The following is a 26,657-nucleotide window of genomic DNA, read 5'->3' on the forward strand; positions in this document are numbered from 1 at the left end:
GTGCTGGTGCTTTTCTTAATCTGTGCCATAAATTGCCGGGGATCAGACTGGCTAGCTCCAGCGGTTTAACCCACACGCATCGATGGGTCTTCGAGGACAGGCAAGACCTCTTGAATGTGAACGAATGTTGGGCCAGTAATCTGAGTCAATCAGCATTTAAAGTGGGTATCAAAAAATGTGTCCACCTCTGGTGATTTAATTCTGACAGAGCTATTTTAGCCAAGTGCAAGCATGCTTCGCAATCATCAACACATATAAGCCAGCACCCTCCTCGTCTTATCTGGTCTGTAGGTATTCCAAAAATTTGAATGTAAGATTTATGACCCTTAGGCTGGGAGAGTGGCCATTTGTGAAGCACCTCAGCAGCTAATGCCGGTTCTCGGAGGTAACATCCTGCAAGGGTTGTGGCTAGTGTGATAAATCGCTCAAGCATATTGTGTGCCTCTGTCTAGCGTATTTGGATAAGCATAAAACTAGGCTATGGTGAGATTGGAACAAATTGGGAGTTTGTACTTGGTGGGAGGCAATTATTGCTTCTCTCAATCCAGTTAATACTCTCTTGAACATCCAGCTGACCAGTTTTTTTCTCCCTTGCATTCAACAGGCTTAATGGACCCAGGGCCCCATGAGCAGGCTCAATTTCCACTCCTGCCACTACACCAGCATGTTCAGGCCATCTCCCCTTGTCTTCAGGCCTCTCTAGTAATGCCTACTTTTGCTGCCCATTTTCTGCATCACACTTTGGGAGTAACTCTTTCTGGAGGTAGTGCTAATATTATGACACTGTGTGCATGTAGCAGGTGTCAGTGATTTTAGTGTGATGCTACGTTTGTGATGATTGTATTTATGAACTACTCGCTGCCACATTTTCTGTACCAGCACCACTGAGACGTATGGAAATATCTGTTGATCAGTGTGGTGTGCTCCTGTAATTGCACTAGTCTTGTTGTTGGGTATCCATGATTAATTGTCCCCTCCATTTAAGGTGCCACTGTTTCTATTGCTTTTATCAGGTTCCCCTTTGCATTAGCACTTTGACTTTCTATGTCAATATCATACGGCATCAGAACAACTGTTTTGGCTCACTGCTCTATTTACAGCGTGTGTTCTGCTTGAGAGGCTCAGGGCATACCTTTAGTATCCCTCAAGTAGCACCAGCTCTCCTTCTATTACCCTTACAATAGCCTTTTTTTATTAATTTGCTGCTCTATACCTTGCAGTAGCACTTTCTGATCCTTTCTCTCTTTCTATGAAGCAATGGTGGTTTTATAAAGTTTGCGTGTGTCTTTTTTGCATTATCGATCACGTGTGATGCAATTATCATGATTATTTTTTTAATGAATAATTAGTAGCTATTGACACCCATCAGGTTCTCCCTTGCACCAGTACTTTGGATTGATGTGCTAATGTGACATGAAATTGGAACCCTAGTTTCCGTTTTTTGTGTTGTTTTAATTTATGCAGTTTTCTTTCTTTTCGTGTGCATTGTCACATGTTGTTTTTTTATCGTTGGGAAATTGTAGTGGCTTTAGTTAATCATAAACAATAAATTATCCAATTAAATAAATCATTCTGCACGCATTTTCCAATTTGCTGCTAATGAAAAAAGCGAAAACTGTCTTGCAAGGAGGAAAGAGTTTTACTTGGACAGAGGTTTAAAGTAACCGGAATATTTTGAAAACCTTCATAATGTATATAGTTTTTAAAATGTTGCTAGTAAAAAAAATGTACACACCACTAACTAGGTGTGTGCTAGACACATCTTTAGCTGTCTTACCACCTTCTTTCACAGAAAATAAATTAAATAAAAAACGTCATGCATGTTTACCTTCATGCAGCCTCAAAGGGGCTTTGGATAAGCCATCTTCATTCACTGGTGCATTAAACTGTCATTCACATGTTGCTTCTGCCTACCATAGCATACAGCATGTGGCAAGGTTTCATCTCGTTTTGGCCAATGACTTTCTTGCATTGTGAATGACGGCATTTTGTAAAATTGCATGTGTAACTTGCGTAAAAAGAAATGCTTATTGCCTACAACTTTTTATTTTGTGAATGCTTTTTTTTATATTCTACGTAGTTTTCGTTAATTCTGTTATTCACTCTTGTGTGTTTAAACCATGGCTTAAAGTTGCGCAATTCAACGCCGATTACACGTGTTTTTGCTCCAATAAGAATCATATTTTTTTGTAATGCGCATTAAAATAGGTTTCCATATCTATACTTTTCTAAAAAAAAATGCATGCAATCCTTATTTGTCTTTTCTTTATTTTCGTGGTGAATGCTTGCTTTACGAAAAATAACCATCACACCAACTTGGCAAAGCCAAACATATGATCACGCTCACATTTTTTTAAATCACTGAGAATACTGACTTTCTCAAAGAGAAGTTGTATCACGTTTCTACTTTCTACAGAAACATCGCTGATGATATTCCACTGCGATTTTAAAACTTAACTCCCTCATAAAATGTGGCAAATTAATATTTTACAGTTTCATATTTTAACTGCTAGCACACATTAAACCTTAATCTAATATGGCCTGATCATTTGACCTCTTTTAAGAAAACATTTTTATTGGTACTTAAAAATAAAATCTTTAATATCACGTAACGTAATAGCATCATCTATCATTGGTGAAAGTGTAAATGTTTAACAGCCTATTTTTCTTTGTCAAGCAAATGTAAAAAGTATTTCGAGCACATATCCCATTTCTAGAGCTAAGATATTCTTAGTGTGTCACTGATGAATCTTAGCATCACTTAATTTTCATTTGGTGCTATAATCTTATGTCGTGTTTTTTCCGGCCGTAAAATTTTAATAAGTGAGGCAAAGCCTACTTCTGATATGATTATTGACAGAGTACTTCGTCAACCATGCTACAATTTTTTTAAGAGCCCATGTGTTGGACTTTTGCTTATGCAGGGTCATCCTGAATCTTTTTGCCTCCTGCCTCCTATTTTTTTCTGACCTGTCGCTGTTGGCTTTTGAACTCTGAGCACTTTCCCACTGCTAACCAGTGCTAAAGTGCATATGCTCTCCGTGTAAATTGTATGTAATTGGTTTATCCATGATTGGCCTATTTGATTTACTAGTAAGTCCCTAGTAAGGTGCACTAGAGGTGCCAGGGCCTGTAAATCAAATGTTACTAGTGGGCCTGCAGCACTGGTTGTGACACCCACATAAGTAGCTCTGTAATCATGTCTCAGACCTGCCACTGCAGTGTCTGTGTGTGTATTTTTACACTGTAAATTCGACTTGGCAAGTGTACCCACTTGCCAGGCCTAAACCTTCCCTTTTCTTACATGTAAGGCACCCCTAAGGTAGGCCCTAGGTAGCCCCAAGGGCAGGGTGCAGTGTATGGATAAGGTAGGACATATAGTAATGTGATTTATATGTCCTGACAGTGAAATACTGCCAACTTCGTATTTCACTGTTGCAAGGCCTGTCTCTCTCATAGGATAATATGGGGGCTACCTTTAAATATGATTAAAGTGTAGATTCCCCTAGAGAGTAGATGGACATGTGGAGTTTGGGGTCCCTGAACTCACAATTTAAAAATACATCTTTTAGTAAAGTTGATTTTAAGATTGTGCGTTTGAAAATGCCACTTTTAGAAAGTGAGCATTTTCTTGCTTAAACCATTCTCTGAGTCTGCCTTGTTTGTTGGTTCCCTGTCTGGGTCAGTTTGACAGTTGGGTTGTTTTTCACCTTGCACTAGACAGTGACACAAAGGAGGCTGAGGTGTAACCTGCATTTCCTGATTAGCCATCTCTGCTAGGAGGGAGGGGTGGAGTGGTCACTCTCATCTGAAAGGACTGTGCCTGTCTCTGACAATGCCGGCTCCAACCCCCTGGTGTGTGTCTGAGGCCTTGCCTGGGCAAGGCAGGATTTCACAAGTAGGTGTGAGTCCCCTTTGAAGAAAGGTGACTTCAAAGACTAAAATGGGTATAAGAAGGGCACCCAAATCTACAGACTTTAGAAACACTTCTGGAACCAAGAGGAACCTCTGCCTGGAGAAGAGCTGATAGCTGAGGAAGAAGTGCTGCCCTGCCTGTGACTGTGCTTTGTGGAGCTTTCCTGCAGTGCTGCTTCTGCCAGAGTAAGAGGGCAAAGACTGGACTTTGTGTGCCTTCCATCTTGTGAAGAAATCTCCAAGGGCTTGAGTTAGAGCTTGCCTCCTGTTGTTTGAAGTCTCAGGGACAGCAAAGACTTCTCTCTGCCAGCACCTGGAGTCTCTGGAGAGACTCCTGCTCTGACAAGTGGTCCCCTATCCAGTCCCTGGGCCCTTGAAAGGAAAGTTGGTGGAAATCCAAGGAAATCGACTTCGGACGACTCCGGACCGACGCCGCTGCTGAATCCGGTAACGCCGCCTGCACCTGACGCCATAACCTTCACTGGAACGCGACGCTCTTCGCAGGCCCGACGCCGGAGCAGCCCCGCTGAAGTCCGCGACTCCGTGGAAGTCGCCGCACCACTTCGTGACCGACGCCGCTCAAAGTGCACGGATTCAACGTTTCGCACAGACACCGCGATTCCCGACTTTGCGCATCGGCTTGTTTTCACTCTTCACCAAAGGTACTGTACTTGGGGGTTGACACGACTCCGTGTCCGGTGCCGCTGGTGTCGGCTAGTTGGGAACGACCCCGTCACGACGCCGTGTTAACATCTCATCTAAGCATTTTTGTTTCTAAGCGCTATTTTTGAGTTTAATCTTTAAAATTTCATAACTTGACTTGTGTATGTTGGATTTTTTTCGTTTTGGTCTTGTTTTGTTTAGATAAATATTTCCTATTTTTCTAAACCGGTGTTTTGTCATTTTGTAGTGTTTTCATTAAGTTACTGTGTGTGTTGGTACAAATACTTTACACCTAGCACTCTGAGGTTAAGCCTACTGCTCTGCCAAGCTACCAAGGGGGTAAGCAGGGGTTAGCTGAGGGTGATTCTCTTTTACCCTGACTAGAGTGAGGGTCCTTGCTTGAACAGGGGGTAACCTGACTGTCAACCAAAGACCCCATTTCTAACACCATGCTTGCCATTTTACATACCACACAACAAACCCTTATAACGTTGTAAGGACGTTTCCATAACGTAAGGTTCCGACTTTACAAACGAATAGCACCATTTAGGCAACATCTTTTTACAATGACGAGCAATAACCTCAAACTCTGGACAGTCCGTTAGCAATTATAGATTAACTGAGAAATGTTTTTGTCTGGAGAGAACAGGATAAGAGTGATAGCTATGGATACTAACCATTATTATTCTGCATTCCAGGTGCTTATCCATAAAGAGCAGACATATGTCTTTGGATGAGCTGAAGGTCGGCTAGAAAGTTTTGGAAATAGAATCATGTGACAAAGAGGTTGGTCCAGTAGGCCCTCTTGACACAAATATGGCCATTCACCTGTCAATAAGTCTAGTCACAAACAGTTTAAATTTGATTATCTGTATTTTATTGACATTTGGAATCATTAATCAGTGTTCCATTGGTTTTGAAGCTTGCAAGTGTCAAGTGTTCCTTGCATGTTGGACGGCACACCTTTTTATGTTTCACCTGCACAGCGCTTGTGCTGTGCTTTTGAAATCTATTGTATTTAATATAATCTTAAAAGGGGCTTACATCCCACCCTGTGCTTTTCATTGGTTCCTGTGCTTGCCACATACTTTCCTCTGTTTCTATTGGCTGTAATATACTATTTCTTGTTGTTACTCTTGTGTGTTTCTCTTATCAGTGTCCCAAGTCCCAAGTACTGCTTTCATCCGCTTTTGGGAAGTTCTTTTTTTCAGGTTTTGCCTGTGCAGCGCTTGCGCTGTGCTTGCTTTTATTTCTCTGTTGTATCATTCTTTTGAATTCGTCAGATTTGCTCCTCACACCATTTTGTTTCTTCTTCATCTAATGTTGCATTCTGGCATTAAAACGCACATCTCAGAATTAAAATACACTACAACACGAGGCTAAAGTTAATTTGGTGAAGTTACTTACAAGCCTCTCACTGCTGACTGACGTGCAAACAGGAGTTGTTGGTTTCCTGTGACATTTTTCAGTGCACAGGCATATTGTACGCATGTGTACCTGAGCAAACAGGGCATCAAAATACGGGGAGCTTCAATTGATGGAACATAAAGGCCATCTGTGCTTGCTTACACAACCCTTTGTTATTCATTCTAGACCACACCTACTTTTAGACATGTTGTTCTCCTGCTTTTAAAAACTTCTGTAGGAATAAAGACTGAATCCCATTACGATGGCCGAAATGCTAGATTATACAATAAATCACATGCAGTGAAGTCCAAAAGTCCTTTTGGTGTTTTAATTCCGGCATTGGTTGCCATGGCTCTAGTTCAACAGTGGCCTGTTTGAACATATGGTTATGTCTCAAGTACAGTCATTGCTGGTTTCCAGGGTGTTTGCTGTACTCTGTCCCAGTGGAACCAAATGAGGTTCTGAGGCAAGGAAGAGCAGGAAAACCATTCTGTTATATTCTCCTGGGGTGCAGCTCCCTGCAAGGTGCATGTGCGTGGTGTGGCTGAACTTTCAGCTGCTCCAGGTCATGCACAGCTGTCCGTGCATCTAAGCAGCTGTAAAGAGACAGCTTTCAAGGCCAAAAGCAGTATCAACTATATATTACAGAGCAGAAGTGTCCAGGTAAAATGCTGTGTGTCCCTTCCAGAAACCTGTATTGGTCACCCCAGTGCTTCACCCTCGGAATCTGGGCACTACATATCTAAGGGTAGGATACTCCCACACAAACAGCCAAGCTGCAAGTCTGCCCAATGTAGTTGTTTCACAGTAATTTGCTTTTTGGTGCCAGCAGTGTCTATCCCTGGAATGGAGCTTCCCTCTGTAAGGCCACTAAGCCCCTCCAGTCTTCTTATTCCTGTATTATGCAGTTGGGATTGTCTGCACTGCCAGCTCTCCTTCCCCGACAGTCCTGGTCAATTTTGCATATTTTCGATAACAGTGACCAGTAAATTATCTATGCATGGCTCCCCTTTCATCAGAGTGCCCTTTTAATGCCATGCAGGCCATGCTGCATTTCATAAAATTAGTGCCCCTGTCCCTCATAGCTGCCTCAGCTTGTAAAAGATCCTTCACTGTCTATCTATCAGGGTGGCATGCTGTTGTGGATTGTCACTGTTGTTCCATTTGCAATGGAATCTAATGCTAATAATGTCACCACAGTGGTTCTGGTAGAGGGCTCCTAGGTTGACAGTTAATCAACCTGGGATGAGCTGCTGGAAGGATGGTGGGCTGTATGCTCATAAGAAATCATCTAAATACTTCACCAGACTCAATGGTTCCCAACACGTGCTCTCTCTCTCTTCCTGCAGCCTGTCTCTGTGACTGCCGTCTTCAAACTCCCCGCTGGAAGTATTCTCTCCCCATCAATAGGCTACTGTTTGCACCCAGATCCCGCAAGCTGTGATTTCTCCTGCCTCTATTCTGTGAGTTTACGGCTGGGAAAGGCAATAAAAATACCTTTTGATGTAGTTGTACTTCATGGTACTTTAATGCGATTGTAGTCTTCTGAGCAGGTGTGAGCTTAGTGCTGAGCAGGGAGCTCACAACTTGTGATATTCTTTTACACAATTGAGGTATATAGAACAGTTCCAGGTATAGTTGTTCTTCATGCTTTTACAATGAAGCATATTTGGGTTATGTACAAATATCATTTGCTAGAGGAGTGCTTCTTTATAGTGGAATTCATTTTTTTCTGTTACCAATAATTAGTGATCATTGATGTCCTGAAAAACTGGGGACCTGTATTTACTTACTTTTTCTTTATTTGCAAAAAAAAATAATTAGTACCTACAGCCAGGTTAATGGTCGAGGCCTTATTGTTAATATATAATTCACATTAGTCCTTCATTCTAAGCGGCCAAAATAGGTGCAATTCCATTGTAATTTATAGTCATTGGAGGCGTGAAATGGATAGATAAACTTTCTTTACAGTGCTCTGAGACAGACTGCAAGTGTCTTTCTTGCTATGTCTCTTGTGTCATTATCGGGCATATCTGCTTTCAGGCATTGTTTGGCATCTGTTGCCTGCCTACAAACATTCAGGCTTCAGTATGCATTTGGACCATATATTTCACAGCAGTCCAGGTGGTGAGCAAGTCATATCAAATGTATTGATTAATTAAAATCAGAATCCAGTACTACAATTGCACATTTCATTGATTACACCAAGGACATAAAAAACATATGAAAATAATAAATCCCTCAGGTTAGCTCCAGACTAAATTTTCTTGAAATAATAACAATATGGCGAGCAGCCTTTTGCAAAATAAAGCAACTTCAGAAATAGTGCTTATGGTTTTCCTCAAAATGTTGTCAGCATTTCTCTCTTTATTCTGTACAAGAGAAGACCTCCCAGCCTCCACTGCTCAGCCTCAAGCACATCTCTGCTTCCTCACCCGCTGCTCACTTCCGTTGCTTCCCCCCACCAGCTTCTTCTTCGCTTACCGAACCTTTCATAGTCCATGTGTATATTTTTTACATTTAGATTTTTAGTGTTTGCTTCACTAAAATAACTGTGTCCTCCCACTTACCGCCCACCCCAAATCTCCATTATGGATCTCTAAAGAAAAAAATCGTGGCCATGTCACTTCCCTCGCACACATGTATATCATCATGTATGCACACAATTAGGGAATAACGCAGCTGTCAACAAAAGTGACAGCAAAAACATCAACATGCCTTTTTCCCCCTCTACTTTTTTATTGTTTGCCTTCAGAGCATCAGCAAAAATCATTAGCAAAGCCAGGACACCAACAAAGTAAGACTTATTGGCTTGCCAGTGCATTGTTTTTAACAACCTCCTCCCTCGCCCTTTAACTAATATCCCCGCCTTATAGTACCACCAGTCACAGAACAATATATTGCCTTTCTTAATAGTGAAGAAATAAGGCTTTAACAGAGTTTCAGTAACTTACATTGCACAACTGCTCACAAAGTTACAACTTACAACAAAAAACAGCTTATTATTAATCACTTAGACGAAATATAATGCATTTGTCAATGCTTGTTTATCAAATGCTCACCAGGAGTTCTCAAGACATTTTGATCTTTGTCACTTCATATCAATTTTTCCCACAGTCTTCAGCCCTCAGTGGCATGATCTGGATCGAACTGAAGTCTGAAAAAATGAAACATTTGTAGCACTACCAAACTTTCCTTTTCAAATTGTTTTCAGAAGTGTCCCAATTCAAAAATATGCATTTTATCATAGCTGCTCTAGCCTAGGTCAAAATGTGACACAAATGGAGGATGATGCAGTCTAATTACTATACTGCAAGTGTTAACGTGGGAAGAAGGTATTCTAGCTTTTCTGGACTGTGTGCCCACCGCATCGGGACATTGTGTAAGCTTGGAAAGCATGCTCCTTCAACATTTTGAAAGTAACATTCTGACCAGGTATGTGCAGCGTTGACAGCTTTCGGCCTTTTTATTCACTTAATGTAAATATGGCTATTTTAGATGCAAGTGTGACTTTATAGGGTAGGCAAAAATGCACAAAATCGAAAACGCAACAAAGCTCGGAAAATAAAAATACAGAGAAGCATATGTTTTTGGGAAACGTAATTGCACGTGGCAAACGCGTATGTATGCTCTTAGACATACAGGGTTGCAAGCCAAGCCTACATTCAATTAAGAACTCACATATACCAAATATCGTCAAAAGCTTACAATGACATCGAAAGTTACAAACACTTTGGATTAGGTTTACTAAGACTTTTGAGTCAGCGGAGAGAGGCTGAACACAAAAAGTTGCCCTTTTCGCAGTGCAAAACGCGTTGTGTCTAGCGGACAATAGTGAGGCAGACCATGGCAAACACCCAGAGGTTTTGGCTTAAAACCAAATCTACTAAGAGGCCCTTGTTTCAAGCACTACAACTTACATGAAGCCAGTTTTAAGGGCTAATGTGATTATTTAAAAAAAAAAAAAAAAGTAAATTGCTTGAGTGCTGCAGTGCACAACATGCACCTAATATGTAAATTACCTCTGAAATTGTCTAAGCACAGGAATTTGTAATGGAGGGCTATGCTTCCGCTACAAATCTTATGTTAGTCAGCATACGCTCACATCTTAAGCGTAGTTGGATCATGCAAGGCAGCCTTGTTGGAGCGCTAGGGCAGGGTATGACAGAAGCAGATGAGGAATCCTAATAAATATGGCTCTGCATTCTGTGTTCTTTGTTATGAAGCACATCACATCGAACTCGTTTGCCTAAATCTGGGCCCAAGTTCACTGCCAGATTGAACATGTTTCTGTATGTTTTTAATAACACAAAAACATGTTTCTGTATGCTTTTAATAACACAAAAACACTTTAAAAAACAGTTAAATTGACAAGAAGGATCCAACTTCTGAAGATTAATATCATGCATACAAAAAAATAGAAAAGAGTAAATAATGTTAATAGATAAAACAGTGCTCAGAGCTACAGGCAAATTGAAGCCAAGCAATAAGGCAAGACGCCTTTGAAACAGCTACACGGCCCTAATATTTACATACTAATGCATAATACATAGAAACCAAAGCTCTAGACCGCAAACATATGTAGCAGTTTACATGTTGCTCATTATTACTGCGCCATCCTTATGAAAGATGCTTATAAGTATTCTTTAACATACTTATCACTGGGCCTGGGTGGAGTCCACAGAGTCGCGCTGCATGGAACTCCGCAAAGTGTAAAAAAACTCAGCTGTGCTAAACAGAGTTCTGCGGGCAGGCAGAGTTCCCGGTAGCACCCGTTCACATTGCATTTTACATCAAAACCAATGTCAAGTGCGTTCTTGTGTTCGAAATCGAACACGAACGGCACCACACACTTCGCATGGGCATGGCATCCTTGTTTTTCATGAGGCTTGGCCTGTTTTTTTCATCTCAATAATCTTTTCAATCCTCCACCCCCTAATTAATCTACCCCTCATTTTCATTTATTTTTAGTCTTCTTGTGTCTGTTTGTTTATGGGTTTTTTTTCATTGTATTCGTGCTTTTTGTGACTTTTTGTATTTTTGTTTATTTTTCCCTTTACTTCCTTAGTTATTTCTTTCTTCCTTCTCCTCCTGTTTCTTTTCTTCACCCCACTACTCGGCACCATTGGAGAGGGGAGTGGCAGCACCTAACACCACCAGACAGCCAGCAGCAACTGTCTACCATGTGCGAAGTGGTGCCGCCCAGGGGTGCAGCACCAGCCTATCTTTTTTGAAGAGGAGGTGGCAGCAGTGGTTTTCTACATGCACCGCCACCTCTCTTCTATGCTGCTAGTAGGCAGCAGGCCTGCCAGAGGTCATCCCCAATGGGAGGACGTCCGCATTGGGTTAGGGTGTGCAAGTGTGTTCGGGGCACCACCCAGGTCCAGGACACCATTCAGAAGCTGACGCACCACTGGGCGGATATCTTTGACCGTGAACAGTACCTGATTGACCTGCTAGGTGTGGAGATTCCGGGGATCGGTGAGTATTAGCTATATTATTGTATTTCTGTTCTACAGTGCTAAGTTTTTTTCTGAATAGTATGCTGCCCACACTCAAAGGTAAGTAACATTTAGTTTGATTAAGAATCTTATTTATTATGTGATCCAGTTTGAGCTTGGCAGGTGTTTGACACTAAGTTATTGTACTCATAGGCACTCGCTTTGGCTGAATATTTAAGAAGCCATTGCAATGCAGACTCCTTTGTCCTCCTGTCACCATCGTGAATCAGCGAAATCAGTGACTTAGGCCCGTATTTATACTTTTTTAGCGCCACATTTGCGTCGTTTTTTGACGCAAAAACGGCGCAAACTTGCAAAATACCATTGTATTTTGTAGGTTTGCTCTGTTTTGCGTGAAAAAGCGGCGCAAATGCGGCGCTAAAAAAAGTATAAATACGGGCCTTAGTGTTCTCTGGGATTTATTTTAATGTAGCTCGTACTGTCTAAAGCAATTTCACAGTGATGTCTAGTACTGGAATGCATCTACGTATTCCATCTATGCTTTGCAATAAAGGGAGACTGAGTTGGTCCATCAAGTGAGTTGAGAAATGATAATAGAATGAAAGGTCATGATTGCAATGCATTAGTTCTAAATGTAATTTTTTAAAGAAAATTCGGAATAGGTATTTTAGAAGTAGAGCCAACTCAACAATAGTCGATCATACTAGTACCATAGGCGATCTGTTTTAAGTACAATCTTACTGCATTTGCCTGTAATATAATAACTTTGTGGAAATTAGCTGTACAACTGTTCTATTTTTTATCTTTATTTTTTACATCAGCACCCAAGGGCAAGAAGAGGGGCATTACAGAGGGTGGTCCAGCAGGAGCTGGGGAGGTGCTAACCACTGGCACAAATGCGGAATGTTCTGCTCATCCCAGTAAGTCCTATTATTTAATATTATTATTATTTCCCTAACTTTTACCTCTGCCCACTATTATACTACTTTTAATTTTGACTTGTTTACATTTTTTATACTGTCTCTTTTTTTCCAACTCCCTTATCCTATATTTGTTCAGTTCGTGTTATCCCTGCATTATCCTTTTTTCTTCATTGACCATTTTTATTCCACCCTTTGATTGTGTTTCAAAGAATCAGAGTCATCATCAACATAGGATATAGCTCTGCCCTTTCACTATACAAAGTTTTTGGTTGGCTTTACTACCTGGCTTTTCTAACACTGCGAAGCAACAAAATGCCCAGAGTGATATTTTTTATAGAAGGTACTGCAGTGCTAACAGAACTGTAACAATGCATTGCTGTTGCATTTTTTTGGTTACAAAAATTAAGGAGAGGTGTACCTGGCATCTAAAAACTGTATAATGTTTTTTTTCTAGCCACACTGACCGCCAGTGGAGCCAGCTCAAGTTCCAACTCAGGAACAGATGGAGCAGGGGGAGAAGTGGCAGCAGAGATGGGCGGTTGTAAGTCACATTGCTTTCTCATTGACAATTAAATCAAATCAAATCAAATCATTAACATTTATAAAGCGCGCTACTCACCCGTGCGGGTCTCAAGGCGCTAGGGGGAAGGGGGTTACTGCTGCTCGAAGAGCCAGGTCTTGAGGAGTCTCCGGAATGCGGAGTGGTCCTGGGTGGTCCTGAGGCTGGTGGGGAGGGTGTTCCAGGTCTTGGCTGCCAGGTAGGAGAAAGACCTCCCACCCGCCGTGGAGCGGCGGATGCGAGGGACAGCAGCGAGCGCGAGGCCGTTGGAACGGAGGAGGCGGTGGGGGCATAGAAGCTGAGGCGTCTGTTGAGGTATTCAGGTCCCTTGTCGTGGAGGGCTTTGTGTGCGTGGGTGAGAAGTCAGAAGGTGATCCTTTTGCTGACTGGGAGCCAATGCAGGTGTCTCAGGTGTGCGGAGATGTGGCTGTTGCGGGGTATGTCGAGGATGAGGCGGGCGGAGGCGTTTTGAATACTTTGCAGACGTTTTTGGAGCTTTGCGGTGGTCCCAGCATAAAGGGTGTTGCCGTAGTCCAGGCGGCTAGTGACTAGGGCATGGGTCACGGTTTTTCTGGTGTCGGTGGGGATCCAGCGGAGGATCTTGCGGAGCATGCAGAGGGTGAGGAAGCAGGAGGAGGACACGGCGTTGACTTGTTTGGTCATGGTGAGCAGAGGGTCCAAGATGAAGCCGAGGTTGCGGGCGTGGTCTGAGGGGGTTGGTGCGGTGCCAAGGGCCGTGGGCCACCAGGAGTCGTCCCATGCAGTCGGGGTGTTGCCAAGGATGAGGACTTCCGTTTTGTCAGAGTTCAGTTTTAGCCGGCTGAGCCTCATCCAATCTGCGACGTCCTTCATGCCATCTTGTAGGTTGGTCTTAGCGCTGGCGGGGTCCTTGGTGAGGGAAAGTATAAGTTGAGTGTCGTCAGCGTAGGAGGTGATGATGATGTTGTGCTTGCGTACGATGTTGGCGAGGGGGCTCATGTAGACATTGAAGAGTGTCGGGCTGAGCGAGGAGCCTTGAGGGACGCTGCAGATGATCTTGGTGGGGTCTGAGCGAAAAGGTGGGAGGTAGACTCTTTGAGAGCGGTTGGAGAGGAAGGAGGCGATCCAGTCCAGGGCCTGGCCTTGGATCCCTGTGGAGCGGAGGCGGGTTATTAGGGTGCGGTGACAGACGGTGTCGAAGGCAGCCGAGAGGTCGAGAAGGATGAGGGCGACTGTTTCACCGTTGTCCAGCAGGGTTCTGATGTCGTCTGTGACTGAGATGAGGGCGGTTTCAGTGCTGTGGTTGGTAGGGAATCTGGATTGTGAAGGGTCGAGAAGGTTGTTGTCTTCCAGGAAGTTGGTAAGCTGTTTGTTGACGGTCTTCTCTATTACCTTGGCAGGGAAGGGGAGGAGTGAGATGGGGCGGAAGTTCTTCAGGTCGCTTGGGTCAGCCGTAGGTTTCTTTAGTAGGGCGTTGACTTCGGCGTGTTTTCAGCTTTCGGGGAAGGTAGCAGATGAAAAAGAGGAGTTGATGATGGTCTGGAGGTGCGGGGCGATGATGTCGTCGGCTTTATTGAAGATGAAGTGAGGTCAGGGGTCCGAGGGGGCGCCGGAGTGGATAGAGTTCATGGTGGTTTTGGTCTCTTCAGTGTTGATGTGGGTCCAGGCGTTGAGGGTGATGGCAGGGGGTGTGGGTTCGGTGTTGCTTGGCTGGGTCTGGTGTCCGAAGCTGTCGTGGAGGTCGGTGATCTTGCGATGGAAGAAGGTGGCGAGGGAGTTGCACAGGTCTTGTGAGGGCGTGATGGCATTGGCGTTGGGGTTGGAGAACTCTTTAACAATGCTGAAGAGTTCTCTGCTGTTGTGGCTGTTTTTGTCCAGTCTGTCGGTGAAGAAATTCCTTTTGGCTGCGCGGATCAGGTGGTGGTGTTCGCGGGTCGCGTTCTTGAGGGCGGTCATGTTGTCAGCAGTGTGGTCCTTGCGCCAGGCTTTCTCGAGGGCGCAACAGGTTTTCTTTGATTCCTTAAGGGTGTCAGAGAACCAGAGAGGTTTTTTGGTGTTGGCCTGTCGATGCGTGCGTCTGAGGGGAGCAAGGTTGTCTGCGCAGTTGGTGATCCAGTTCGTGAGGCTGAGGGCTGCGTCGTTGGGGTCGTCGGTGATGAGGGTAGGTTGGTTGACGGTGAGCGCGGAGAAGAGCTGTTCTTCGGGGATTTTGTTCCACTGTCGACGAGGTATGGGTTGAGTGAGGAGGTGGCGGGTCTCGCGTCGGAATGTGAAGTGGACAATTACTATTACTCAATAGGTACAAGGGCATGACCATGATCATGAACCTCCTGCGTTACAGCTTCAGCGGTGGTTGGGTTACTTATCTTCTATCTGCAACTCAGCAAAAACACACATAGTGTACGCTAAAATGATGGTTTCATAGAAACGGGAAATAAAGGAAGGTTAAAAGCAAGGGTGGATGAAATGAGTGAAAGGAAAGGATGCATGGTTGGGTGAAAGGATGCGTGTGTGAGTATTGGGTAAATGGATGGATGGGTGAAAGGATGATTGAAAAAAAGGATGGGTAGTGGATACTGAATGAATCGATAATGGATTGTGAATTTTGGTGAAAAACTTGATGAGAGAAAGTAAATCTTAAACCATGGTGGCTGTGGGTGAACATAGTAGTGTTGTGTAGACAGGAAATGAAAGAACAACACAACTCTGTTTGGCAAGTAATATGAGCATTTATGAATCATGGCCGGGAGGGCAGCACAGCTCAGTGACTGATACGGTACTCAACTTTGTCATCATGAACAACTTCTTTTATAGTTTCAAAATACCTTGCATGAGTCTCATCACTTGTCATGCATATTGATTTAAGTGCTTCCTTGGTACACAGTTATCTCTACTTACGTTAGCACAAGGCAATATTTCTCCTTGGGAAAGCATCTAATTACGGATTTACAGAAAAGCGAAGGTTACACATCTGTCATGGATGCATTTGCTAATAATCACAGTGCTTTTGATCTCATGTTCTGAAGCCTATCACTATGTCTTTCCTCAGCTAACTCCACACTTGGAAACATTTCTGTCTATCCTCCCTAGCACAGCTCCTGGCCTTCAAGTATAAAAACTTATCATGTTCCCTTTCCAAAACCACCATGATGTACACTTTCCCTTGTGAACGTGAATCAGAATGTGCACCCTCCCTGTTAGTGTGTTATCAAGTTATGGCTCAAGCTTTCATGTTGTGGCCTTCTACTTCCAGCTGCATTATGAATAAATGTTTCTGCTTGTCTCTGTCATTGCACCCCAGCATCCTCTCTACCCTTGGCTCTCTATTTGGATATCATGAACATTTTAGGCCTGTATTCTTCTCTGATCATGTACGATTCTGTACATTTTCCTAGTAATTCATGCATTAGCAAAAGTGGGCCTTCTCCTTTTTCATATTTTCAGTAACAGTAGGAAGAATGAAAGGATGATTGAATAACTGCTTGGATGAATTAACAAGGGTGCTCCTCTGTCGAAGGGCATGTTGCTTATCTACTTCCCTTACTTTGTGTTTATGGTTATCAAAGCTATGGTTCAAAGTGAGGGGTATTTTAATCTATATTATAATCCCTTGTATCACTCTATTTGTTAAATGAGGCAGTATTAGCGGTGCAATGTGTCTCTGCTTCAGTTAATGTAGCAATTACAAGGTTTTCAATGCATTGCTACGTTTTTATGGCTATGTGAATAGTTTCCAAAATATTTCATGGTTTTCCATAACAGATTTATTTTACTCCTGTTCAGACTTTTCCCTTTTGGCTTTTGTCAATGCAGTGACTAAATAAGCCAAAGACTAGGTACATGATGAGAGGTAATTCATTTTTATTTTTCCACTAAAAGTGTCTGTTTATTTAGTAAAAAAAGCTTTTAAAAGAACAAAATTGTTGTTATGTTAATCTGGTGTTATTCTGCCTTAATTCTTTTCTACCAGACAGTCAGTGCTTTTAATGTGTTGGTAAACAAATACAGTTGGCCCCGTAACTCTCCAAATCATAATAACATCAAATTCCAATGTTCCTATAGGACCAGTAAAGTAGTGCTACCACTACCTACATTTGAAGAAGTGTTTGTTCAGAGCATTGTTTACAATCTTCTTATTTAATTTTGTTTTTCTTGATATAGCTACTCGTGCTGGATGACCACCAACCAGGCAGGAGATAGCAGCCCGTCTACAGTGGCAGAGCCCGGAGAACATCCAGGCCAAATAACGCCAGCTTGTGGTCCGGGAGGAAAAAGAGGGTGATATAGCTGTCTCAGATCTAGGACCCAGCTCAGCAGCATGCCAGCCCCAGCCTCCAGCTCCCCCAGCCACTACATCATCGGTGCTAGCGCCAGCTGTCAGGATCCCTGACTTCACCTGCTGCTAACCCCTCCCGCTCTGACAGGGCTTTGCTCCACCATATCCTGCAATGGATAAACCAGATGGAAAGCCAGCACACCAGGATTGAGCAGAGCATTGACTAGCTCCGGACCCGTATATACAGTGCCCTTTTCTGAGCCATTTGTAAACATTTTTGGTTTGGTTGGTGGGCCTGTTGTGGGTGGAAAGGGTAGGTTATATATTTGTTAAAAAAGGGGCTAATTTATTTTACTTGATTTATGCTTTAAACGCTTATTTTGGTGTTTTAGTTTGCACTGCTGTCTTTTAGTGTAGCCTGTTTTTTTTAAATCTGCTAAAAAATGCATGTCATTTGCTTATACCCTTTCTCCACTGCCCTCTGCAACTATATTGACCACTAGGGGGTGATTGTCATTGCCTATTCTGCCTCCAAAAACCTATATATATACATTGACAAATTATTCTTCAGCAGGCGTTAGTTACTAAAATTGGGCAAGAAAATTAACTTTTCCTGGTCCCTGGGTCAACTTAAGTTAGAGCAGGTAAAATCTTATTGCTTCTTGGGAACATTTTTATCCCCTTCACTCAATAACCAAGGTCATATGCGTAATAATGCTTCTAATGCTCTATCTCAAGCACAAGGTTTAGTGGCTTTCTTTAACACAGGCGGCCGGTGTCATTTCCACCATTTACTAACTGCTTATCAAACAAAGATCCCGGCCACCCTTTTGTATGCTTTGTAGTGTACAGGGATTTCTAAATGGAATTTTCTTGACAGGATGGAAGGGCACATTCTAAGATGCCTAGCTTTTTGTAACAACTCAGCCTCAGTGGCTGCTCTCAGGCTTGAATTTTGTACAGGGTCTAGCGGCGGTGGTCCGGAGGGCTTACAGCCTAGCTCATAGTAAGGAATTCACTTTAAGATACTTGGCTTATATAGAAATCTTCAGCAGATTAAAAGAAAAATCCAAGTTCTTTAGAAACTACACTCTGGCTATGCAAATGCTTGAGCTTGATCATGCCTGATTCCATTGATCCCGCCTACTGTATTAAAAAAAATCTTGAGAGAGGTGACTTGGTCCAAAAGCTTCTCTTTAGCCTTAGGGTCACAATGAGGAGACTGACCATGCTAACCAAATCAGTAACTTTTAAACAGTCTCAGCCGTACCTTGCCTGGAATCTCCCACATATATATTAGATATACTGCCACTTAGAGAACTAACCTCTAAATGGGATGGATCCGATACCAATTGTGATCTTTGTCAATTGGGTGTACAAAACTTTAAGCATGTACTATTTTTGTCTGGCTTTAGCCACACTTAGGACAAAATGGTTAAACCCCCTCTACTTGTATTTTAATATTTGTTCTTACGGAGAGGCCTAGGAAGTTGCATATAATCCTCCAAATGATTTTTTTTGGGGGGGGGATTTTTACATTTTTTCAGTCTTTTTTATACATTTTTTAAGTCTTCTTTGTAGTGGTGGTATTCAAGATGACAGTAAGTGAATCAACAAGGCAGTTTTGAGGATTACAATTAGATTTTTATCTCATGCACCAAGGGAGTCGAGCTTTCTTCAATTGTACAGCGGAGCATGAAAAAGTTCTAAAATGCACCCCTGATGTGCTGTGGGTTTGGCTGTCTTGGATTTTACTGATCACTTCCTATCTTGGAATGGAAGTTAGCATTGCACAACTATCCTTACTGAAGAAAACACTACTGTGCGCTAGGGATTCTGACACAAGTGGTCTCCTTTAGGGAACTGTTTTGCACTGTTTGGACTCACTGTACGGTCCTACTCTTAAAGAACTAATGGGGCTGAGTTTGAGCTTTAGTGTTTTGCACAAAAGAAGCTAATTCCTTCTCCATCCTGCTGTATTTATATAATTCTAAATCACTTCTTGTGACAAATTTCAACATGTATATTCGGAGGGATATTTCTGTGATTGTATAATAGTTATTACTTAATTTTACTCAGGAATCTTATCTTTAATGTTTTATGTCACTTTTGTATCAGTTATGCATGTGAACCTCTTAGGAGTTCCAATTCTTGTAATAAATACACTTTTAAACTTACTAACTAAACAAGTTTGCTTCAATCCATAGTTCTTCTCTTACCTGAATAAATGAAACAATAGAGGCTTCTTACTGCATGTTTTTTCCAAGGTGACATCTCAAGGGTTGGTGAGTAATAGTAGTAGGAAGCTAGCGCACTAACAGGGAAGACAGAAGGTGCCACTCCCACTTATGCGAACTCCAAATGCAGGATTAATCAACGGGTTACCCATCATTGTCAACTAGATTGAAATAAAACAGAGCTAGTGGGTCATATTATATCATAACTTTACGAAGACTGAGACCAGATTACCACAATGACAGTATTTTACACACAACAAAGAAGACTGATATGATAGTAGAAACTAGTAAGCAACTTCTTATGAGCAATGGTGGGAAGCTAGTATTTTCAAACTCAACTTAGGAAATGAAATCCTTGAGTCAGGAGAGGAGGGTTCAGAGTCAAGAGTAGTTGGATAAGCTTAAGCCTTTACATAACACACAAAACAAGGCATGAATGATGATGTTGATGGGGTCGGTGTGGAATATTGCTCAGGTAATAAAAGGTCTTGCAGAGAGTTGGTGTTGCTTGCGCCACATCTGCCACAGCAAGTGTGTGATCCATATATGGGTCAAAATTAAGTCACACCTCAATAAATCACACAGCTATGGGTAAGAGGTTTAGGGGCCGATGAATGGATGGGAAAGGGGATGTGGGGAAAGGTGTGAAAAAAAAAAACACTGCACAAAAGAAACCACAACAAAATTTATCGGGCCCTGAGTAGCATACCATCATCAATCTGTTGTGGGAGGAAACTATGAAGGAATAAATATTTAGTCAAATGCAATGCAAACAGTCCTTCTTCCCCAGAGAGACCAAAGATAGTATGGCCCATATTTATACTTTTTTGTGCCGCCTTTGTGTAAATGTTTGACGCAAAAGCAGCGCAAACTTACAAAGTACAATTATGTAAAAAAGTATAAATATGGGCCTTTATCTCTAAATGTTATGTCTTCTAGATTTGAAAAATACAAGGTATGGAGGATTGAAGTGAACCCATCCTGTTCTAAAAATTATGAGTGTTAAAAGGAAACTTATATTGTATTGCCAAATTAGGCGGTGCAGCTCAATTCTTCTTGGAATGTCTGTCACACTTGGGTGCCTGGTTGAACTTCCCTAGCTAGTAGGTAAGCTGTTGTCTTGAGCTTTCCCCAAGTTTTGTTTATGCCTGAAAGGACTAGGAAAAGGCCTGCATATTAAAAAACAGTAACTGTACTATAGAGTAAAGAAGAAGGACAAAAGGAGGCAAGGCATGCTTCATGAGGAGTCAGGAGTGTAACAAGAAGACTCAGAGGCAGAGCAAGAACATAAGAGGAGTTTGATGTTTGAGTCAGCAATGCAGCAAACACTTCCTCAGCAGATTTCTCAAATCAACTCACCTTTCTCCATTCCATAAAACAGAGTGAGTACTAGGCCTCAAAGTCTTTCCCATCTCTTTAAAGTTAATAACTTTCTTCTTCTAACTGTTGAGATAACCCAACCTTAGTCCTTCCATCCTCCTCCCCCTGATTCTGAGTAATTCTATCCCAGTCCCAAACCGAGCGAGGTAGACCTGTGTAGTGCATTTGATGTTGAAGAACAAACAGAGAAACAGAACTGGATATTTTCTATAGATTTGTGTTTGGTAAGTAAAGTGACTGGTCTAGTCTGATGAACGATAAAAAAGGAGTGGGCCTTGCAAGTAAAGACCAATCACTTTCAGCAACAGAAAAATTATCACCCATTATCCCCCAAACATTGAAAATCATCAGAATCAAGTTTATACATTTGTTGAACTCACTCCCTCACTGTCAGCCACCAAGTACATCATCAACAATCACTCACAATCACGGATATGATGGTAGCAAGGAGCAACACATTAGAATTTGGCATTGGTACTGGCAGTCCTTTAATCAATGATCCTCTGGGCAGGCGTGCTAAGTGATGTAGAAGCTAAAGGATAGGCAATAGCATGTGAGGAGGCAGTCATTGTCTCCAAATTCCTGAAGGGAATGTGGGGGCTTCCTCATTGCACACAGTTCCAACTCCATATAATGTGTGACTAAAAAATGGTGGGGCAGCATAAATCTGGCAAACACAATGTTCCACTAGCAATTTATTTTTTAAAAGAAAGAAAGCAGTGCAACAAGAAAAAATGAAAAGGTTCTATGGTTGCACTGGCATTCTCCATCTGCGAAGTAGAGTTCATACTCAAGCTCAGGTGGTTCACCCAGAAGTTAGTCAGCAACCACACTTGATTCTAGTCATCCTCTTCCTCCTCCTATGGTCTTTTGGGAAGTGTAATCAGGTGGTATAAAATGCTGGTTCATGTTGATCATTGTTAATCTCACTGTTACAACTGCACTGTTACAACTGCATCAACTTCACTGAACACACATTCAGCAGACACGCTGGCTACAACACAAGCCAGATACTTTATTGCCAGACTGCCGGGCTCTGACCATTGACCCATCTTCCCACACCAACACATCAATGGGTTTTAATCCAAATACATCTCTTTTGGGTCATCCAAATACTCCTGAAACATGCTCCTACGTGTTGATGGTGCTGCCGCTTGCTCAATCTCTTTTGCTTTTGCTTCTGCACTGAACTTAAGATCTACCATTTGAAACCAAGCCAATGCAGAGGTTGGGTCCAAACTTCTGCTGCTGTTGTTGCCTGTGTTCTTTTTGACGTTTTTGGCTGCTGTGAGACAAGACTGCCCTCTCTGGAAGTAGAAGACAGCACTACATTACTGCGAAGTGGGACTCTAAGTTCCAGCTGTTCTTCCAGTTCACCAGCTTATTCAAAAATCCACCTCTTGTATTTGAAACATCGCTGTCAGAGAAAGGAATAAAAGTGTGAAGAATTGTTTTGTGGCGTGGACCAAGAAGGGTGGCACAGATGTACTCTTTGGATGAGATTATGTTTTTTTGCAGCCTTGCATTACAAGCCAAGTGAAGGATTAAGCTCTCAACTAAGGCATGCGCTTCTGGGTTTTCATTGACACCTCCAAGTCCAAACTTTCAGGACACCTTCTTTAGATCCTCCTGTAGCAGATACAACAACGTGATAGCTTGGCCCATTGTTCTGTCCTCCCTGCTAACTTTCCACATGAAAACCTCAAAAGGTAGTAGCATCTGTGTCAGGATTTGATTAGGCCCCATTTGACCGCATCTATGATCATTGCTTTCCCAATTGCATCCCCTCTTAGAAAGACATATTCATTTTACTGCTCAGACAGATATTGCAACATATAATAGGTTGAGTTTCAACGTGTTGGTATCTTTTGTATCAGGTCTTTAACTGGTACTCTGCTACCATGCTGCTACATGCTGCCACAACTGCTTCGGGCTTCAAAAGAATGAGTGAAATAAGTGCTTATTTGTCTGCAGGTGGTCAGTGTGTTGCTGACTATGTCTTATATTTTGAGAAAGTAATGCACAACCAGGTTGATGCAGTGTGCCAAACGCAGGGCCCTTGAATAGCCATGATCTGCCATGGCCTTGACTATGTTACTGCCATTGTCTGTGGCAACAAATCTGATTCGGAGACAACTGGGTTGCAGCCCTTCAGATATCTTACTATTAAATTCATCCAAAATGTTTGCAACTGTGTGTGATTTATTCATGGTGAACATGGCTACTGTTGCATGTCTCTGAACGCTCTAAAACATTTCTTCAGGGACAAGACCTGTAGATAACTTTAGCTTTACCCCTGCAAAAGAGATTCAGTGCACAGTGATGCACATGTAATCAGTAGCCTGACAACTGGTCCACATGTCTATTGTCAGTTGGATAGTGTGGACAACACTTTGCTGCAAAGTTTTTCAACCAATTGCATCACATCATGATGCAGTGCTGGGATAGCAAACAGATTCAACTTGGAACCTTCCATTTTTGGCAGATGGCTGCCACGAACTCCAAGAATCCCACTCATTCCACAAAAGAAAAAAGAAGGCTTTCCAGCGCTAACATTATTTCCAGCTTCTCATTGTACAAACCTTCTATTAGGTGGTTGTGGTGGGAGGGGCTCTCCTGCATAAAGGTGCCCGTAATTGTAGCCTGGATTTTCTTCTTTTCTGGGGCCACTGATGCAGGAAACTTTTGAGATGTAGGTGGTGGTAGACTCAATGTGCGTCATGGTTAAAAAACAGTAACTGTACTATAGAGTAAAGAAGAAGGACAAAAGGAAGCAAGGCATGCTTCATGAGGAGTCAGGAGTGTAACAAGAAGACTCAGAGGCAGAGCAAGAACATAAAAGGAGTTTGATGTTTGAGTCAGCAATGCAGCAAACACTTCCTCAGCAGATTTCTCAAATCAACTCACCTTTCTCCATTCCATAAAACGGAGTGAGTACTAGGCCTCAAAGTCTTTCCCATCTCTTTAAAGTTAATAACTTTCTTCTTCTAACTGTTGAGGTAGTCCCAACCTTAGTCCTTCCATCCTCCTCCCCCTGATTCTGAGTAATTCTATCCCAGTCCCAAACCGAGCGAGGTAGACCTGTGTAGTGCATTTGATGTTGAAGAACAAACAGAGAAACAGAACTGGATATTTTCTATAGATTTGTGTTTGGTAAGTAAAGTGACTGGTCTAGTCTGATGAACGATAAAAAAGGAGTGGGCCTTGCAAGTAAAGACCAATCACTTTCAGCAACAGAAAAATTATCACCCATTATCCCCCAAACATTGAAAATCATCAGAATCAAGTTTATACATTTGTTGAACTCACTCCCTCACTGTCAGCCACCAAGTACATCATCAACAATCACTCACAATCACGGATATGATGGTAGCAAGGAGCAACACATTAGAATTTGGCATTGGTACTGGCAGTCCTTTAATCAATGATCCTCTGGGCAGGCGTGCTAAGTGATGTAGAAGCTAAAGGATAGGCAATAGCATGTGAGGAGGCAGTCATTGTCTCCAAATTCCTGAAGGGAATGTGGGGGCTTCCTTATTGCACACAGTTCCAACTCCATATAATGTGTGACTAAAAAATGGTGGGGCAGCATAAATCTGGCAAACACAATGGGGGTGATTCTGATTCTGGCGGGCGGCGGAGGCCGCCCGCCAGAATTCCGCCCCCATTATACCGCTCCGCGGTCAGAAGACCGCGGAGGGTATTATGAGTTTTTCCCTGGGCTGGCGGGCGGTCTCCAAAAGACCGCCCGCCAGCCCAGGGAAAAACTCCCTTCCCACGAGGATGCCGGCTCGTAATCGAGCCGGCGGAGTGGGAAGGTGCGACGGGTGCAGTGGCACCCGTCGCGTATTTCAGTGTCTGCAAGGCAGACACTGAAATACTTTGCGGGGCCCTCTTACGGGGGCCCCTGCCGTGCCCATGCCATTGGCATGGGCACGGCAGGGGCCCCCAGGGGCCCCGCGACCCCCCCTACCGCCATCCTGTTCATGGCGGCTTTCCCGCCATGAACAGGATGGCGGTAGGGGGGGTCAGAATCCTCATGGCGGCGGAGCGCGCTCCGCCGCCATGAAGGATTCCCCCGAGCAGCGGTAAGTCGGCGGGAGCCCGCCGACTTGCCGCTTCTGACCGCGGCTGAACCGCCGCGGTCAGAATGCTCGTGGGAGCACCGCCAGCCTGTTGGCGGTGCTCCCGTGGTCGGTGGCCCTGGCGGCCACCGGCCGCCAGGGTCAGAATGACCCCCAATGTTCCACTAGCAATTTATTTTTTAAAAGAAAGAAAGCAGTGCAACAAGAAAAAATGAAAAGGTTCTATGGTGGCACTGGCATTCTCCATCTGCGAAGTAGAGTTCATACTCAAGCTCAGGTGGTTCACCCAGAAGTTAGTCAGCAACCACACTTGATTCTAGTCATCCTCTTCCTCCTCCTATGGTCTTTTGGGAAGTGTAATCAGGTGGTATAAAATGCTGGTTCATGTTGATCATTGTTAATCTCACTGTTACAACTGCACTGTTACAACTGCATCAACTTCACTGAACACACATTCAGCAGACACGCTGGCTACAACACAAGCCAGATACTTTATTGCCAGACTGCCGGGCTCTGACCATTGACCCATCTTCCCACACCAACACATCAATGGGTTTTAATCCAAATACAACTCTTTTGGGTCATCCAAATACTCCTGAAACATGCTCCTACGTGTTGATGGTGCTGCCGCTTGCTCAATCTCTTTTGCTTTTGCTTCTGCACTGAACTTAAGATCTACCATTTGAAACCAAGCCAATGCAGAGGTTGGGTCCAAACTTCTGCTGCTGTTGTTGCCTGTGTTCTTTTTGACGTTTTTGGCTGCTGTGAGACAAGACTGCCCTCTCTGGAAGTAGAAGACGGCACTACATTACTGCGAAGTGGGACTCTAAGTTCCAGCTGTTCTTCCAGTTCACCAGCTTACTCAAAAATCCACCTCTTGTATTTGAAACATCGCTGTCAGAGAAAGGAATAAAAGTGTGAAGAATTGTTTTGTGGCGTGGACCAAGAAGGGTGGCACAGATGTACTCTTTGGATGAGATTATGTTTTTTTGCAGCCTTGCATTACAAGCCAAGTGAAGGATTAAGCTCTCAACTAAGGCATGCGCTTCTGGGTTTTCATTGACACCTCCAAGTCCAAACTTTCAGGACACCTTCTTTAGATCCTCCTGTAGCAGATACAACAACATGATAGCTTGGCCCATTGTTCTGTCCTCCCTGCTAACTTTACACATGAAAACCTCAAAAGGTAGTAGCATCTGTGTCAGGATTTGATTAGGCCCCATTTGACCGCATCTATGATCATTGCTTTCCCAATTGCATCCCTTCTTAGAAAGACATATTCATTTTACTGCTCAGACAGATATTGCAACATATAATAGGTTGAGTTTCAACGTGTTGGTATCTTTTGTATCAGGTCTTTAACTGGTACTCTGCTACCATGCTGCTACATGCTGCCACAACTGCTTCGGGCTTCAAAAGAATGAGTGAAATAAGTGCTTATTTGTCTGCAGGTGGTCAGTGTGTTGCTGACTATGTCTTATTTTTTGAGAAAGTACTGCACAACCAGGTTGATGCAGTGTGCCAAACGCAGGGCCCTTGAATAGCCACGATCTGCCATGGACTTGACTATGTTACTGCCATTGTCTGTGGCAACAAATCTGATTCGGAGACAACTGGGTTGCAGCCCTTCAGATATCTTACTATTAAATTCATCCAAAATGTTTGCAACTGTGTGTGATTTCTTCATGGTGAACATGGCACTGTTGCATGTCTCTGAACGCTCTAAAACATTTCTTCAGGGACAAGACCTGTAGATAACTTTAGCTTTACC

Source organism: Pleurodeles waltl, chromosome 11, assembly GCF_031143425.1.
Source record: "Pleurodeles waltl isolate 20211129_DDA chromosome 11, aPleWal1.hap1.20221129, whole genome shotgun sequence".
NCBI lineage: Eukaryota > Metazoa > Chordata > Amphibia > Caudata > Salamandridae > Pleurodeles > Pleurodeles waltl.